Source organism: Colias eurytheme, chromosome 6 (genome assembly GCF_061535395.1).
Source record: "Colias eurytheme isolate Ceu_HAF_F1 chromosome 6, ilColEury1 Martin Lab GWU primary, whole genome shotgun sequence".
Classification (NCBI taxonomy): Eukaryota; Metazoa; Arthropoda; class Insecta; order Lepidoptera; family Pieridae; genus Colias; species Colias eurytheme.
Window position 1 is genome coordinate 6201186 of NC_142985.1, and position 16736 is coordinate 6217921.

The 16736-nt window shown below is 31.5% G+C and overlaps 1 pseudogene; it reads left to right on the forward strand.

The window, feature by feature from the left end:
• Positions 1 to 12600: 12600 nt before the first annotated feature.
• On the forward strand, positions 12601 to 13401 carry LOC149907696 (NADH dehydrogenase [ubiquinone] iron-sulfur protein 3, mitochondrial pseudogene; annotated as a pseudogene).
• Positions 13402 to 16736: the final 3335 nt, after the last annotated feature.

A 16736-nucleotide genomic window follows, 5' to 3' on the forward strand; every position in this document is an offset into this window, starting at 1 on the left:
TATTAATTATAATACTCAGTTTTCAACAAACGATTTTTGTTTAAATGAAAAGAGCATTAAGTCAATTAAATAAATTGGACAAAATTTAACGAAGCACTTAAAATAATTTGTGGATTTCTGCAGCCACATTTTGATGAAATGCAACATGAAATACAGGCTTTGCCATATTAACGTGGCTGATGTGGCCGGATAATAAAATCGACCATATTTTTGTCAGAACTTGAAATATAATGACGGATTTATGTGTAAACACCCTATATTTCTTATAAATGATGGCGCAATGTTTTCACAATTTACTCAAAATATTTATAAGCATTCGATAATATCATTATAATATATGTTATGGACCAGGTGATTAATGCGGGCATTATTTATACTGCCCGAGCATTATGAATAATGTCTAGCTTTATTGGGCTAAGTGATTAATTACTATCTTAACTTCATTATTTATCACATTGCATGGTCATTATTATAATGCTACATGACAATTGGGCAATTTGATAATAAAGTTATATTTAACCAGGACATAGAGAATATGCTGAGTACGTGGTTGGAGGATAACAACACTAAGAAATGGTCGGAAGGATTACGTTTTGTACAATTAATGAAAAATAGAGCCCATCACACAGGTATTAACTGTACTCCATATGAAGCCATGTTTGGAACGAAGTTGAAAGTAGGGCTTAAAAATTCTTCTATACCACATGAGGCTCTGCTTGATATTAATTCTGAAGAAGACTTAGAGAAACTATTATCTACTGAGAGCACTATTACTGAAAGGAATCAAGTGGTTGTCAACGAAAATGATCAAGAAGAGTCCGCCAAAAATGATCAAGTAGAGTCCGCCGAAAATGATCAAGTAGAGTCCGCCGAAAATGATCAAGTAGAGTCCGCCGAAAACGATCAAGTAGAGTCCGCCGAAAATGATCAACTCGAGCCCATCGAAACTGACCAAGTGGAGTCCACTCAAAATGATTCAAACCCAATACCCACAAACGAAAACGAAAACCTAGAGCGCAAAAAAGAAAATGTTATGGCAGTTAGGAAACTAGCTTTACAAAATTTGCAGAAACAAGCAAATAAAATGTTGGATGTATCAAGCGCTAAATATCCCATGGCTGCAATTGGTGACACTGTAAGAGTCCGAGTTCCCGATGTTGATCGCGCTCGTAGCGATGGAAGAAATATGCTTGCTACAGTTATTGAATTAACAGCCAATAACCTTTATAAACTGGGAACAAAACAAGGTGTTTTAAACCAACTATATTAAAAAAAACCAATTTACTGTCTGCAAGGAAAGATTTGTTTCGCCTGAAGATGTTCCAGAGACACAAATTTCGCTGAGAGAGTGTTGTAGAATGTCATCTAGATGCGGAGGGCAAGGTTATAATAGATGTGGTTGTAAAGGTGGTTGCAAGTCGGATAAATGTAGTTGTCGCAAAGCCAAAAAGTTGTGTACCTCAAAATGCCATCACAGTGGCAGTTGTTCTAATAAATAAACCTGTTACTTGCTACATTTTATTTATTTATAAATAAATAAAATGTAGCAAGTAACAGGCTACATATTGTATAATTATTGTTTTCAATTTTAGTTATGTTCTATTTTACTTCTTCACATTTCGTTTATTAAGAGTAATTGCTAATTATGTCAAATAATGAGTCTGATTGCTTAAACTTTAGTTTATTTTATGTTTCATAATAATAAGTCATTTCTATAAAACAAAGGTACGTTGTGAAATTTTTGTTTTAAATTTAATTATATTTTATGTTATATTTTTAATATGACTTTCCTTAAGTTTTAAATGCAAAAACTAGTGGATTTTTAAGGTAGAAGTCCTTGGTAATTAATCCAAATAATGAGCCTGATTGTTTAAGTGGTTTAATATTTAGTTTATTTTAAGTTAAATGACAATAACAATAAAAAAATAGTAATTAAATATGTTTGTATTACTCTGCCCAAAAGGTGATGGGCAATATGTATAATGCCCGGTCAATTTAATTATTTGAATAATTATTATCAAATTGCACTCTCATATTGGGCATTTTTCATAATGCCCGTGCATTATGTATACTGCCCAATTTATCACTTGGTCCATAACATATATACTTACTTTATATATTATGATATCATTGTGAACGTTTGTTAATTTTTAAAATAAATACATAAGCCGAGCTCAGCATAACGTGGATGCCAGATAGGTAAACCATGGCGACAATTAAGTTCCTAAATCCACGTTTCGTTCATTCTCACCAAACTTATATTTTGAGACGGTAGGATATGAAAATTTGAGCAACTAAAATTCTAAATATTATCATTTTAAGTGTGATTACTAGTGTTAAGGTTGACAGTTATAACTATTAGTAGGTTGACCTATATGTAGTACCTATATTAATTATACGAAAAAGTGCAAATTTTTAAAATAATAAAAATAGTTTGATTTCCTGGCTGGTAAATATATCCCATAAATTCCATTTTCCATACTATTTTATACAAATTTTGCAAGAGATTTGAACGATTAACGTTACTACAGTACTTATTACGTCTCGCACTACTAAAAACTAATGAAACAACAAAAACGAGAGACCAGTTCCAAGTCAACACGCTACATCTGCGTCCAATGTAAACTTAAAAGGCATATAAATGAAAACGGGAAAAATACGAGAAACAAAAGGGCGACGAAGTGTTGGCTCTGAAGCAGCCATGAATAATCCTCCCGTCATCACCACGCGAGCGCGCTGCCCAATTAAAAACGTACTCTTTCCACGATTTTTAGCTTAGAATATTGTATAATAAGCCAATAAAATACCCCACTTAACGCCTCCGAGGGCCGTCGGCTATGAAATATGCAGCTCTCTCTCATTACAGTTAGTAGAAATTAAATGCATAATCCGTCGCTTTTATAGAGCTACGATATTCTGAAGCACATGAATCGGTGCGATCGAAAAGTTAAAGCTTTCAAATGTAATACAGAATATTTTAACTGGAAAATATTATTAGATATATGTTTTTCAGTATTGGTTTGAAATAGAGACAATTTTGATGCGTTTCTTGCCTACTATCTATCAAGCTAAGTTACAAAACTAAGATAAACTAAAATAAGAATGTATTATCAAACAGTTTATACAAATCCTAATCTTGTCTATCCTTTATTGATGCCATAAATTTTCTTTTATAACACTTTAAAATAAAATAGAAAAATCATATAAACGTATCTGCGGTCGTGAGTTCATTGGACCCAAGCCACGCTCAAGCCATTATTTTGCCCACTAGAAGTAAAAGAAATGCCTTTTTACAGGGATAGAGCTATACATAGCTCTCTGCTCTATAGACATTCGTCTTGTAGGTATTTAATTAATATCAATTTATAGAAACGGGTTGCGATTGATGTTCAAGAATAATTAATATAAACTATGCAAATCATTGATTGCGTTTAATTCTTTGAAGATTTACAATTTTCAGAAGATACCTTTACAGCTTATTTATCTTTATAATACAGTTTATAAGAGACCTATGAGTCAGTATTTACGGTATATCCCGTCATATTTAAACGAAGAAAATACAAAGGATTGTACTTCTACGGGAATATTAGAAATTACATTAAAAGTAATGTTTGAGTACTACTTATTTCACCCCAGAAAACGTGAAAGGTTCCACAAAAGCTGTTTCCTATGTTCGCGGTGAAAATTGGCCACTTATATAACATTTCACGTCAATTTACAAAATGCAAAGAGTGGAGATAGCAATTTTATTTAACGTCTTATCTCACCTCCTTCGGATTGAATTTTAAATAAATTAGACGTAAGTTTTGGTTTAAAAATAAATTCATGAAAACTTATATGATTTGAGTGTGGATTTGAGTATCCATTTCCTGAGCATGGTCTTTTAGTTACATTTGAGATAAATTTTGATCTAAGTATAAAATAAAAGTTCAAATAGATTTTTGTAACAGGAATAATTCCACCAGATATGTTTATTTACACAAACAAATTAAATTTTTCAACTACGAGTATAGTTGAAAAATATATATAAAAATAAACAAAATAATTGAAATGTATTTTATATGTGGTCTGCCCGTCTACACATAGGTACATGAGATTGATGAAAAGTAAACAACCAGTCCAAACATATCGGGCACCAAACTTTCAGTGCGGATTTGATTTACAGATGGAGGCGTAGACCTACGTTATTTAGGTGTAAAACCTAACCGAAATTTTACAGTAAAAAACGTTTTGCAACATATGTGCGGTCACAAATTTATTTTTCACAAGACGTGTTTTCTTAAATATTAAATTTAATAATTATTTTATTTTAGTAAGTAGAAGACAGTTATATTACCAACTGGCTTTAAACGTTGCACCTTAAAACCTTTTTTTATTTATTTCTTGAGAATGTTAACAAAATACACTAACAAATACTGAAATTAATAACACGGGCAAAGCCGCAAATTAACAAGTTGATTACAAAGATTATTTACATAAAAATATCAAAAAGTATCATTACCATGGAAAAACTATCTATGTTCAAGTAAAAAACAAATATAACACAGACAAAGAAGCAAAACCACACTAGTTGTGAAAGTATTAACACAAAAATAGTCAGTATTATTTCCCATGTAAAGATGTTTATTTGCCGGTACCGTTACCATAACTGTTAAAATAAACAACTGCATCTTGGGAAGCATTGTTTGTATTATTGGATTTTTCGAAGATATTTGTAAATAAACAAAGGAATCGAACATGCTGTGTATCATGTGATGACAGATATGAGTATCGTGTGATAATTTAACCCCGAATGGGTTACATGCTGTTATAATATTGAATAATAATATGAAATTAGATATAAGGGGAAGAATAGAAAAAGAATATAAATAAATAGATTTTTAATGAAAAATTGTTGGAATTACAGATAGATGTTGATATTTTAATTACAATAAAAACCTTTTCTTAAGTAGGTAGTTTTATTTTTGTAATTGCACCTACCTTTTACCTTAATGTTACATTAAATAAATAAATAATAAAAAAAGTTGTAGTAATCGCTGTTAGTCGTTAAAATATAATAACTAAAAAAAATAACAATACGATTTTTTTACTTTTAAATAGTCGGCTATGATACCTTACTATTTACATTATTTAATTTTTCGCACAAAATATACAGCCTTGTTAATAATTAAATATGTAGTTTGCTCGTGTAGTAAAGTGATATTAGGGAATATCATTTTATACAGTGATCCTGACGCCATTTACTTGTTTATTGCACACTATAACCACAACCATAAGACATCGCAGATCATTAACCCTTTCATCATACAAATAACACTTATTCAGTATGCAAAAATCAAATTTAGCGATAATTTCTTTAAAAGCGTCTAAAATCTTTTTAAGAGGTCTTATCGCCACGGGGCTACTAAATAAACGGTGCCGTGAACATTACTTAGAAAAAAAAAGGAAAACCACATTGAGTTTATTTGTTTTCGAAAAGGCGGGACGTTGTGGCATCTGATAACACCCGATTTGCGACCTCTCCATTAACAAATTACGTCTTTGAGTTAATCTCGTAAGTATATAATGGTCTTTATGCTTATCACATTATGTCTCGATAGGGTACAATGGAAGCATAACAGGGTTGGCGTTAATAAGCCCTTTAAATAAAAAGGGACGAACAGTAATATTTTATAACATAATTTATTTTCATTCCCTACGTAATTACTTACTAAAATAATAGCGTAGAATTTGGTATAAAATGTTTAAATACATTATTATTTTTTGCCGATGAAGAGTTTATTCTCATATATTTAACTACGTAAAGTTTTTATTCTGTTATCTTGTGATTAAAAATATAATTTATTTCGTAAAGTAATAAAAAAATAATTAATGGATACCGTTTAATAATTATTACGGACCAATCAAATAAAAGCTGAGCCTGATATTATGATATCGATAATACGCATTTTGTGCTGAAATTACATCCTTCATTATTATAATTCTAAACGCGTATTAAAATTTGAACATACTTAAGTTGTAAATAAGTAGGCTGAAATACATCATTCGAAAATAATAATAATTTTATTTTAATAAATAATAAGTATTGTTTATTTTCATGAACAGTGACATCTATGAAAAACAGGTGGCATTAAGATGAGGAACGGGTGCCTTCTCCGTGAAAAAGGTTCAAGTAGGCAGCTGAAGTAGGTTGTATCTTTTCGTATAATATAATAGATATTTTTATGCTTCATTTATAAAAACGTATTATTTTTTACTTCTGTAAAAAAGTGTTTAAAATTCGATGGCGACATTTTACTTTACAGAAGTATTATTAATCGAATTTAACTTTAATACTAGTTCTTTACCCTTTTCGTTGACATTTATCAATATTTAATGTGTTATTTACCCATTGAATTTAGATTTCCATTATTTATGATTCATAAAGGGTATTAAAAAACACTTGGGAAGTTGATTTATGAAATGAAATGATCTCCCACCCTAATTTTATAATATTATCTTAAAAATGAACTACTATAAATATCACATGTAATAATAATTAGTTCAAGACAGTCATAGCACTCAGCAGAGATACTGTATTTTGTAATAAATACTACACATTCACGAACCACCCATACCCGTAATTTGTGTACAATGGGTTCTATCATCCACATATTGCATACAACCACCATGCAATTGAATAATATTCCTCAAAATTTTATTTGTTGTAAAAATAATAGATAAATTTAATTCCAATAATATTAACATATTGTCCAAAATTTACAAAAGTGGTAAAAATAACTTTATAGCACTTGTTTACTTTTCCCATCAATGTAGAGATTTAATTAATTCATATGGTACATTCTGACAAAAAACGGTTGTTTTCGAAGCGTATTAATCAAATCAGAATTATAACATCATTAGTCATGGTATCTAACTATATTTATGTATAGAAATTGTAATTCAACTGCAATGTCTGCCTTCCATCTGCAACGTTAGATAATTAAATATCTACGTGGTCCATTGAAAAGTTACATTTGGGGTCGCATTTTTTAGAGGACGCAATTTTATTTTTTTGATGTGTAGGGGGGTCAATGTGAAGCTATCACCAAGTTTGTGGGGTCGCCACCCTTGTCCCACGGCCGCCATCTTGAAAATAGCGGTTGAAATGGTTTTTACGATATATCTCTTAAACTATTTATCTGATAATAAAACAATGTTAACATTATTCGTTGCAAATTAAATTCTCTACAACTTAGGTTCAGTAACTTTTTGTCGTAGAACTATAAACAAAAAAGTTATAAGCGAAACTGTTCAGAAATTAGAGATGTTTATATTTTTCAATAAAACTTTTTTTTATAAGTTTACGAAGAAATTATATCAGACCATTTTTGTAGATTGTTTTTCGTAGAACAACTTTTATTTACAACATTTTTTCATTAAGTAAATAGCTAAGGTTTTACAGCCATCCGAAGTGAGTACTATTTTAAGTACTCTTTACTATACAGAATACGATATATTATGTGTGTACTAATAATAATTTGTCACCAGTAATTATTTTATTTTTGTTATAATAATATTTTTAATAATTAATTTTACAATATTATTAATAATTAATTATTGAATCTTTTCCCCACAACCCAGGAGGTAGAGTCTGGAAGTGCGTTTTTTTTATGTCGAAAAGCAGGGCTGAAATGTTCTGCAGTGTGCTTCCGTTGTTGTGGAGTCTGGGAAAAGAGCCAATAGCCAATTTATTATGTATAGTTACTACTGAAAAATAGTACTCACTTCTGAGCGCTGTAAAACCTTAGCTATTGACGTTATGAAAAAATGTTATATATAAAAGTTGTTCCTCGAAAAACAATCTACAAAAATGGTCTGATATCATTTCTTCGTAAAATGATAAAAAAAAGTTTTATTGAAAAATATAAATAGCTCTAATTTCTGAACATTTTCGCTTATAACTTTTTTATTTATAGTTCTACGACAAAAAGTTACTGAATCAAAGTTGTAGAGAATTTAATTTGCAACGAATAATGTTAAAATTGTTTTATTATCAGATAAATAGTTTAAGAGATATATCGTTAAAACCATTTCAACCGCTATTTTCAAGATGGCGGCCATGGGACAAGGGTGGCGACCCCACAAACTTGGTTTTAGCTTCACACTGACCCCCCCTACACATAAAAAAAATAAAATTGCGTCCTCTAAAAAACTCAAGGTCAGGCCTAAAAAATGTAACATTTCAATGGATCAACGGTTTTATCAATTGACGTTATAGCTGAGATATATCTATAGATATAGATCAAGTTACACTAATATGTTGGAGTAAAATTCTTGTTACGTTTGTGTAAATTTTTAAATAATGTGATTGGCAATCCTATCTGAAGGTAAATCCGATTAAAGCTTTCGTGGCATTATTTTTAAGCTATAAAAAAACTAAATATTTGGTAGGATTTTATTTCTATAAGTGTAAAAAAATCTAACTAATGTTTGCTCTACATGTGAAATGAATATGGTAAAACAAACTGCCTGACACGAATGTTGGTATGTGTGAAAATATATTTTAATGATTTATTTTCATTTAATACTTCAGTAGAAACAGTTACTTCTTTTGGTTATGATGTTGGTACTCATCAAATAGAACTGATGTAGTAACATTTCAGAGCCTAAGAAACTTTTTAGTCTGTTAAAGTAAAGAATGTTTAAACCGCATGAAATTATACGTGCTGAAAAATTCAATATGTGAACACTGAACAGTTAATAAAATAATAATTAAAACATTTCACCTTTAGCACGCATAAACTCGGTGATAACGTATAAATGTTATTTTTACGTTTAAAGCTGCTTGTTGCTATTCAGGTAGGATATAAATTACAACTTTTTTCTGAATGTGTGTTTATTTATCCGCCTCCTTGTTTACGCATCCCGTGAGAATCATATTATTTGAACGGACAAAGGGCCAATTTACATTGGAGGAACGCGTGTGCCTTTTTGTACAATCTCACCACAATAAAAACACGCTTACATTTTAACAAAATTTCAAACATTTGTGAAATGGACCTAATCTCCTATTTTGGGATCTTAATCTATTTTATATCAATGAATTTAAAGGTATTTAGGGTTCTATTTTAGGGAAAAGAAATTTTAAGCAACGTTATACCTAATAAATTAAACTTTAATTTAGAAACATGAGCGGAATTATCAAATAAATTCTAATATAAGTAATAGAAAGCAGTTAAAAAAAATTAACGGAATTCATTACCCTCTAGACAAGCGGACGTGAGATTCTCATACCCTTTTCCTTTTGGTTGTTAGAGAAACTCGTGCCAAATCCTTTGCTCGCGTGCAATATTAATACTTGTAAATTATACCAGCGTTGTTTAAGTGCCAGGTTTTCTGCCGGCTTTTTGTGGCCGGAACGAAAGATTTATCCAAGTTTTGAAGTACCGACCTCTCGTTTATTTTAATATCATCGTGAATTTTTAAAGGTGCGACCCAAAGGTATTATAGTACTTAGTTTCCCTGAGAATAGATATAATTTTTTGGGCTAGCTGATAAGGTAAGCGATAACGACGAAACGATGCTTATATTTTTCCCCGTGGATGATACCTATTTTAAATTAAAAGTCAGGTGTATAAACTTGCATTGCTTACATACTTCGAACGTAAAGATAATAAAGAAACCAACCCTTTTAAAAGCTTACTCAGAAAGTTCTATCACTTGCATATGAAGCAACCCAATTTAGACACAATAAATCACATAAATTAAATGAAATTAGTTTAAATGTTAGTAAAGTTACTGTCAGATTCGCTGGACGCAAGCGCAGCGGTGCCGGAAGCAGGAAGCTGTGGTGGCCACGCAATCTGGAGGCACTGGGAGCACTGAATCAAGTGCAGCCTGGCTTTTGTTTTATGTATGAGTGTGAAAGATAAATGGCCGCGTTTTCATTTGATACTAACCTTTGGCGGCAGTTGCGGTTGCCAGAGCTAAGTAATGCTTAATGCGTGAGTGTAATGTTTGCTCTCTTTTGGGCGGTTATTTAAATATTTAGTAGGGAAAACGATTTGAAAATGTTTTAGGTAATTGTTTTGTATATTTATATTTTATTATGAAAGAACGAAAAACACTATTTATTTATTTAAATACTTTATTGTACTGCCAACAAAGAAAATTACAAAAAGAAAACTTATACTAAAAGAAGACACAGCACAGATGGCGGCCTTATCACTTACAAGTGATTTCTTTCAGGCAACCAACTGAAGATGAGATAACATTATAGAAAAAGGAGGTGGGTAAAAAATATACGCAATAATTATGTAATATAATAGAAAAAAAAAATTAATTAATCTTATATATAAAAATGAATCGCAAAATGTGTTGGTAAGCGCATAACTCGAGAACGGCTGACCGATTTCGATAATTCTTTTTTTATTATATTCCTTAAAGTACGAGGATGGTTCGTATGTAGAGAAAACGTAAATATGTACCACGGGCGAAGCCGGGGCGGACCGCTAGTTAATAATATAATACTAATAGAAAAAAACACTATAATATCTATACTAAGAAACTATACTAAGTGGATTTAATTAAATTATCACGAGGTAGAACATATTTTTTTATTTTTATCCTTGTAATATTAACTTGTAAATTAAAAATAGTATCGCTATGATCTAGTGCTCAACACCATACAGCAGACATGAACAGTTGTGTAATTTTATTATACTGCTTATGAGAAATTCCAGTATTTATATTTATATTATGAAACAGTAAGTTGTCTTATCCTACGATAAGAAGAATGAGATGTTATTAGCCGTTAAAATCCATTTACATACATTATATAATTCCAATATATAATTCCAATATGTTACCATTTAGAAATTAAAGACTTTTTAACGGATCTTAAACGCGATTTTGAATAAATCGCGTTTAAGATCCGTTAAAAAGTCTTTAATTTCTAAATGTATAATACTCGCGTAAAATCAAACATCAGAAAATACTATGTTACCATTTTCCAAATGGCGAGAATCAATAAGTAAAATGTAAACCGAATCACAAAAAAACAAGCAACCTTATTTTACCTTTGGTTACGAGTTACGACCATACTGAAGATAACAGCTTATTCCAATTATAATTGAAAAAAAGTTCTTATTCTCTGACCTACTTTCAAACCTAAATACAATATATAGATGAAATAGGAATTGCTAAATGCACATTGCTATGAATTATTACATATAAAATGTTCAGAACGACTGGGATGAAATATTTTTGGTTCAGAACGTCGTAGCGGACGCATATTAGCTCATAACATCGTTACACCATCTGCAGTTCACGTACTGCTACTGCAATGGATATGTTATAACAACATAATTCTGATTTCTTTGTATTGTCTTCAATTGTATTAAGTAATATTAAAAATTGTTATTATGTCGTTAAAATACTTGTATCAAGAATCAAACCATATTGGAACACATATACCATGCATGAATAGTATTTTTCTGAATAGACATTTATGTAGGTACCTAATTAAATACACAAAATTTGAAACAAATTTATGAAAACATAAGAGAGGGTAAAATTATTTAGATTATATATTTATTATTTCTACATTAATAGCTAACACAGTTCGGTTTTAAGCTAGCTTAACATAGAGCCTTCATGTAATTAGTATATAGTTTACACTTACCTACTTATGTCTCGCAGCTATTTTTATCATTGAATATTACGTGTAAGTTATTTTGATTTATTCATTTTTAATACCTAAGCTTAGTATCCAAGATACAATACTCGCATAAAGGAAAAAAACAATAAATATATTTCAATTTTACTTTCTGAAAATTAATGATTATAGAGTTAAAAAAATGTTGTGTGGTTTTATGAAACCACGGTAAAAGTGAAACTGTTCGAACGGTTTCGAACACTGCTTTGTGTAGCGCATGTCGCGTGTCGGTTGGCTGCCGAGTAGGTATACCTAAACGGCAGCCGCGATACACGCGACATGCGCTACACAGACCAAAAAGTTTGAGACGATGTAATAAAAGTTTCACTTTAAAAATATTAAACGTAATATACTTTTCAAGTGCGTCTAACCTCAATTCATACCAAAGCATCTTGAAACAAACTCTCGTATTGTATGAAAATATTCGTATATTCCCAAAATATATATGTATACTCAGAGATACACGCGGAGCGCTAGTCTTGTGGGACACATGTCGAAACTTCCACTTGAAAACTCCATCCAACGAAGAGAAAAGCCTTGTTCCATGAAACCTGCTCGTTCCGACTGTGCTATATATCCACTTGCTCCGAATAGAACTTATAACCACAAATAATATAATCTTTTATATCTACTAATTAAGCATTTAATTATGAGATGAAAACGTAGTATGGACGCTATTGATTTTGCTTAAGAAAAAATGTAGAGCAAATTTGCGTCATCGTAGCAAATAAACTTCCAGCAACCTTTTTATAGTAGGAAATTGTTTTCAAACAATATTTATTGGACTATTTATGAATTTTAAAATAAGGTTTAATAAGACACTTTTTAAAAATAAAGTACTATAACGAATGACATAAAGTAACATCATCAACTAACGTCAGGCGTTACTTTGTACGAAAATCATGTTCAGAATAAACAGAATTTCTGCAGTATTGCCTCGGTTATACTCAACGTTATTTAGACGGGGATTTCGTTCTTCTACCAGATTATGTAAGGAAAGTGACCAAGGTGACGTTCAAATAGGTAATCCATTTTGTTTAGAACCTATCGAGTACGAGAGTCGCACGTTCAAGAAACATAACAATGAGCATCGACAAAGGTTGTACGAATTTGGTTTATATGTCGCGGCTTGTATGCCAAAATTTGTCCAAAAAATCCAAATGCAACACACAGATGAACTTGAGATTCTGTGCTCTCCAGAAGGTTTCCATCCAGTACTATCGTTTTTAAGACTTCATCAACATGCATGCTTTGAAACATGCTCCGCTGCTACAGCCATGGACGTGCCTAGTCGCGAATTCAGATTCGAGGTCATTTATTGCATTTTGAGCTTACGGTTTGGAGAACGAGTCAGGGTGAAGTCTTACACTGACGAGCTCACCCCTGTAGAGTCTGCGTATGACCTTTGGCATGGCGTCAACTGGTTCGAAAGGGAAATTTATGATATGTTTGGTATAATTTTCCGCAATCATCCCGATCTACGAAGAATTCTGACGGATTATGGTTTTGAAGGACATCCACTGAGAAAGGACTTTCCTCTCACGGGTTATATAGAAGTACGATACGATGATGAATTGAAAAAGCTTGTTTATGAACCGGTAGAGTTTGCGCAAGAGATGCGATCGTATCAATTGGAATCGCCTTGGAATTATATGAAGAATTTCCACGAAGGGTATAATAATCCAAAGCCAATTAAGAAGTGACTACAATATTTACAGTTATTTAATACATGTATTTGTTACATCTTGATGTGTTTTATTTACATAATGCTTAATTCATTCTCCTAAGAAGGACGAGGGAATTTGAATCTTTTACTAAGTTTAATAAATAACATGAATTGTTACATTGCTATAGACATATTATATTCTTATTTAACCAATAACATATGCCGCGAAGTCGGCCGCGAGAGCGTATATTTTTATTCCGAGCGTGTATCAACTAGTGCTTCTCTCAGACGATAGTCTACTCTACCAAGGGATATCTGTTTCTTCGCTATAAGTACAATAACTACTGACTATTGAGCCATGATGAGTTGATGTGCTGGAGAAACGGTCGAACACAAAAATAAAGTTTGTTTTAAGCATCGAGATAGAATGTACTACGTACTAGAGAGGCGATCGCTACTACACTCTCTTTAACACGAGCTAGAGGTAAGAATCACAAGTCTCTTTAGTCTGTGTCGGACTGTGCCCCCCGCTTGCCGCGTCAACACGTGTTATTGCTCTGTTCAAAATGCCTTCGTGTTTGCTTAGATATTGTTTTAACAGTTCCCATAATACAAACAAAGCCCGAGGAGTGACTTTTCACCAGTAAGTTTCCTTATTATGAGTAAGTCATGCATTTTACTAATATTGTTATCATTTTGCGAAAAATCACCACGCGTTCTGCGTTTCGCGCCATTTTTCATAGACTAACAGCACAGACGTGACACTATCGATGAGTCTGTTAAAAAAATGTAACTGGATTTTTTTAACTATGTATATACAATATCTACTAGGAAAGATTACCGTGGTGTAGTACCTAAATATTTATACTTTTACCCGACTACGCAAAGTAAAACGGTAGGTTATATTAAGTAATATTTATTTATTTACCTATTTTTATTTATTAAAAAAAGCCTAATCAATAGTTGTTCCAATAGGATTTATAAATTATTATGCACAACAATTACAAATAAACACAACATTCACAGAAACTAATACAGTAAAAGTTCCTTAATCGCGCTTCCTTTATTCGTGTTTTCACTATTCGCGGATTAAAAAAATGCGACCCAATTTCTATATTCACGACTAAAAATTTTTTTTATTCGCGGATTTAATAAGTACATACATAATAATAAAATTATTCCAATAGGTATCTTACCCAATATCCTTGTCAAATGGACTAATAAGAAAGTAAAATAGATCTTATAACAAGTTTGCCTAAAGTACATAATATTATGTTCTTAAATGATATCGCCGAGGCCTTTGACACAAGCCGCCTTTGTCGCAAGCCACCTCTGCAGCGATTGATGTTTTTGAGAATGTAAATAAACAGAATGGAAGCAACCTTATAACTCAATAAATAAAGTATATTTTTAAATGTAGTTCCGTTTATAGTAAAGTTACAAAAATTGTGATCGAGTAAGGGGGCGTCCATAAATTACGTGAGGTGTTTTTTAAAATTTTCTGCACCTCCCTCCCCCCCTGGTGAGATGTCGTGAGAATTTATTCAACCCCTCCCCCATCCTCGAATCTCGCGTGAGATTTTTCAAAATGTGAGTTTCTTATACGTAAACGCCATCAACATTGAATCATCGTATCCATTTAAATTACATCATGAAGCAAAAACTGATAAAACTATTGATTACTACACAAAACGACAAAAGCTTAATAAATTGATATTATTTAAAGGAAATTAAAATACATAGTTTAATATAAAATCCTCGTTTTATTAATTCCCTAGTATCAGTACCACCAGATAGTACCGCGTAAACAGATTGCACAATGTGTCGCATCTGCACGCATTGCTTAATCTTTGAACTTGAAGCCACGCCTCGCTCGTTCCACACGTACCCCACCACATCGGCCGCGCGCAATGTTTTTGTTTGGAATAACCCCTCTAGTAATATATCTCGATGGTTTTAAGCCTATTTAGTATAATAATGTTTATTATTTTCAAATTGGTTATATTATAAATGTCTAGATAGTAAGAAAAACTTTCATTATTGTAATGATTTCGAAGAATAATTATCCCTATGATCAGAAACTGTTAATTTTTGTAGCTTCATTTCTAGAGGTCACCTTTTTTAGTTGTAATAACAAATAATAAACAGACTATACTATAAATGTATTTTTATTCCAACGTTGATAGTAAACTTTTAAAAAGATGTAGAACCTAAGTTATTTTCTAAAATAGAGGCATTTGAAAATCTTGCGTTTTCTAAGCGCAAGGTTATCTTGTATTGTCAAGGTTGTATGTATCTCGCAGTATGTTAACTTCTAGGGTTAATATAGATCATTAAAGTACCAAACTAAATCATTTTTACCAAAGACCAATAAAAATGTTTAAATTTGACTGACCGGATGGCTTGGTTGGTATAGTGGCCCTGCCTTCAAAGCTCGTGGGTTCGATTCCCACCCGGGGCAAATATTTCTGTGAGGAACATAGATGTTTGCTCTGTGTCTGGGTGTTAATTATCTAAGTATATAAGTATTTATTTAAATTTATATAATTATGTATGTTTATCAGCCATCTGGTTTCCATAACACAAGCGAAAGCTTAGTATGGGATCAGATCGTGGCGTGTGTGAAAATTGTCTTGAAATATTTATTTATTTATTATTAAATGTGTCTTAAAATTTTAATTTTATAATTAGCTTTATATATCAGTCAATAGCAAAATTCAATTATATCGGTAACAGTCTAAAGAAATAATATAATATTTTCATTTAGTAATAGTATATTAACAGTCTATAGTCTATACAATTTAGCATGCATTCATTTGAACCTCCAATTCCATCTCATAATCAACCAGATGACGGTCCTTTTAAACGCCTCTCAATTAATAACTTGCCAAATTAGCTGCGAAGAGACTAATTATTCTATCTCCATTTACCGTTATTACCTCTAATGGATAAAATATTATATATTATGGTTACTTTATGAATTTGCGCTTCTAAACTAGCTAGATGGAAAATTAATTAAATGAAATGACTAGCGTCAATATCATATCCATTAGTAAATTAAAAATCGGAGCAATGTTTATTGGCCGATAAGCAAAATTAAAAGTAATTATCTGTTTACATTATGTATATTAAATTTCTCCCTTAGCAATAACCGTTCCAAAAATAATATAATATTAAATTTATAAAGCGTTTCGTAATAAGATTTCCCTAATACACCCACCAAACATTTCTCCAGTATATACATAATTGCAAATTTCTTAAATAATTTAATTAAAAAATAATCATATCCTTATCAGCGTATCGGACTCAGATGCGGAATAACGATAGGGTACGCGGTGAATGGACCAGCGGCTGCAGTGTGTGGTACGACCT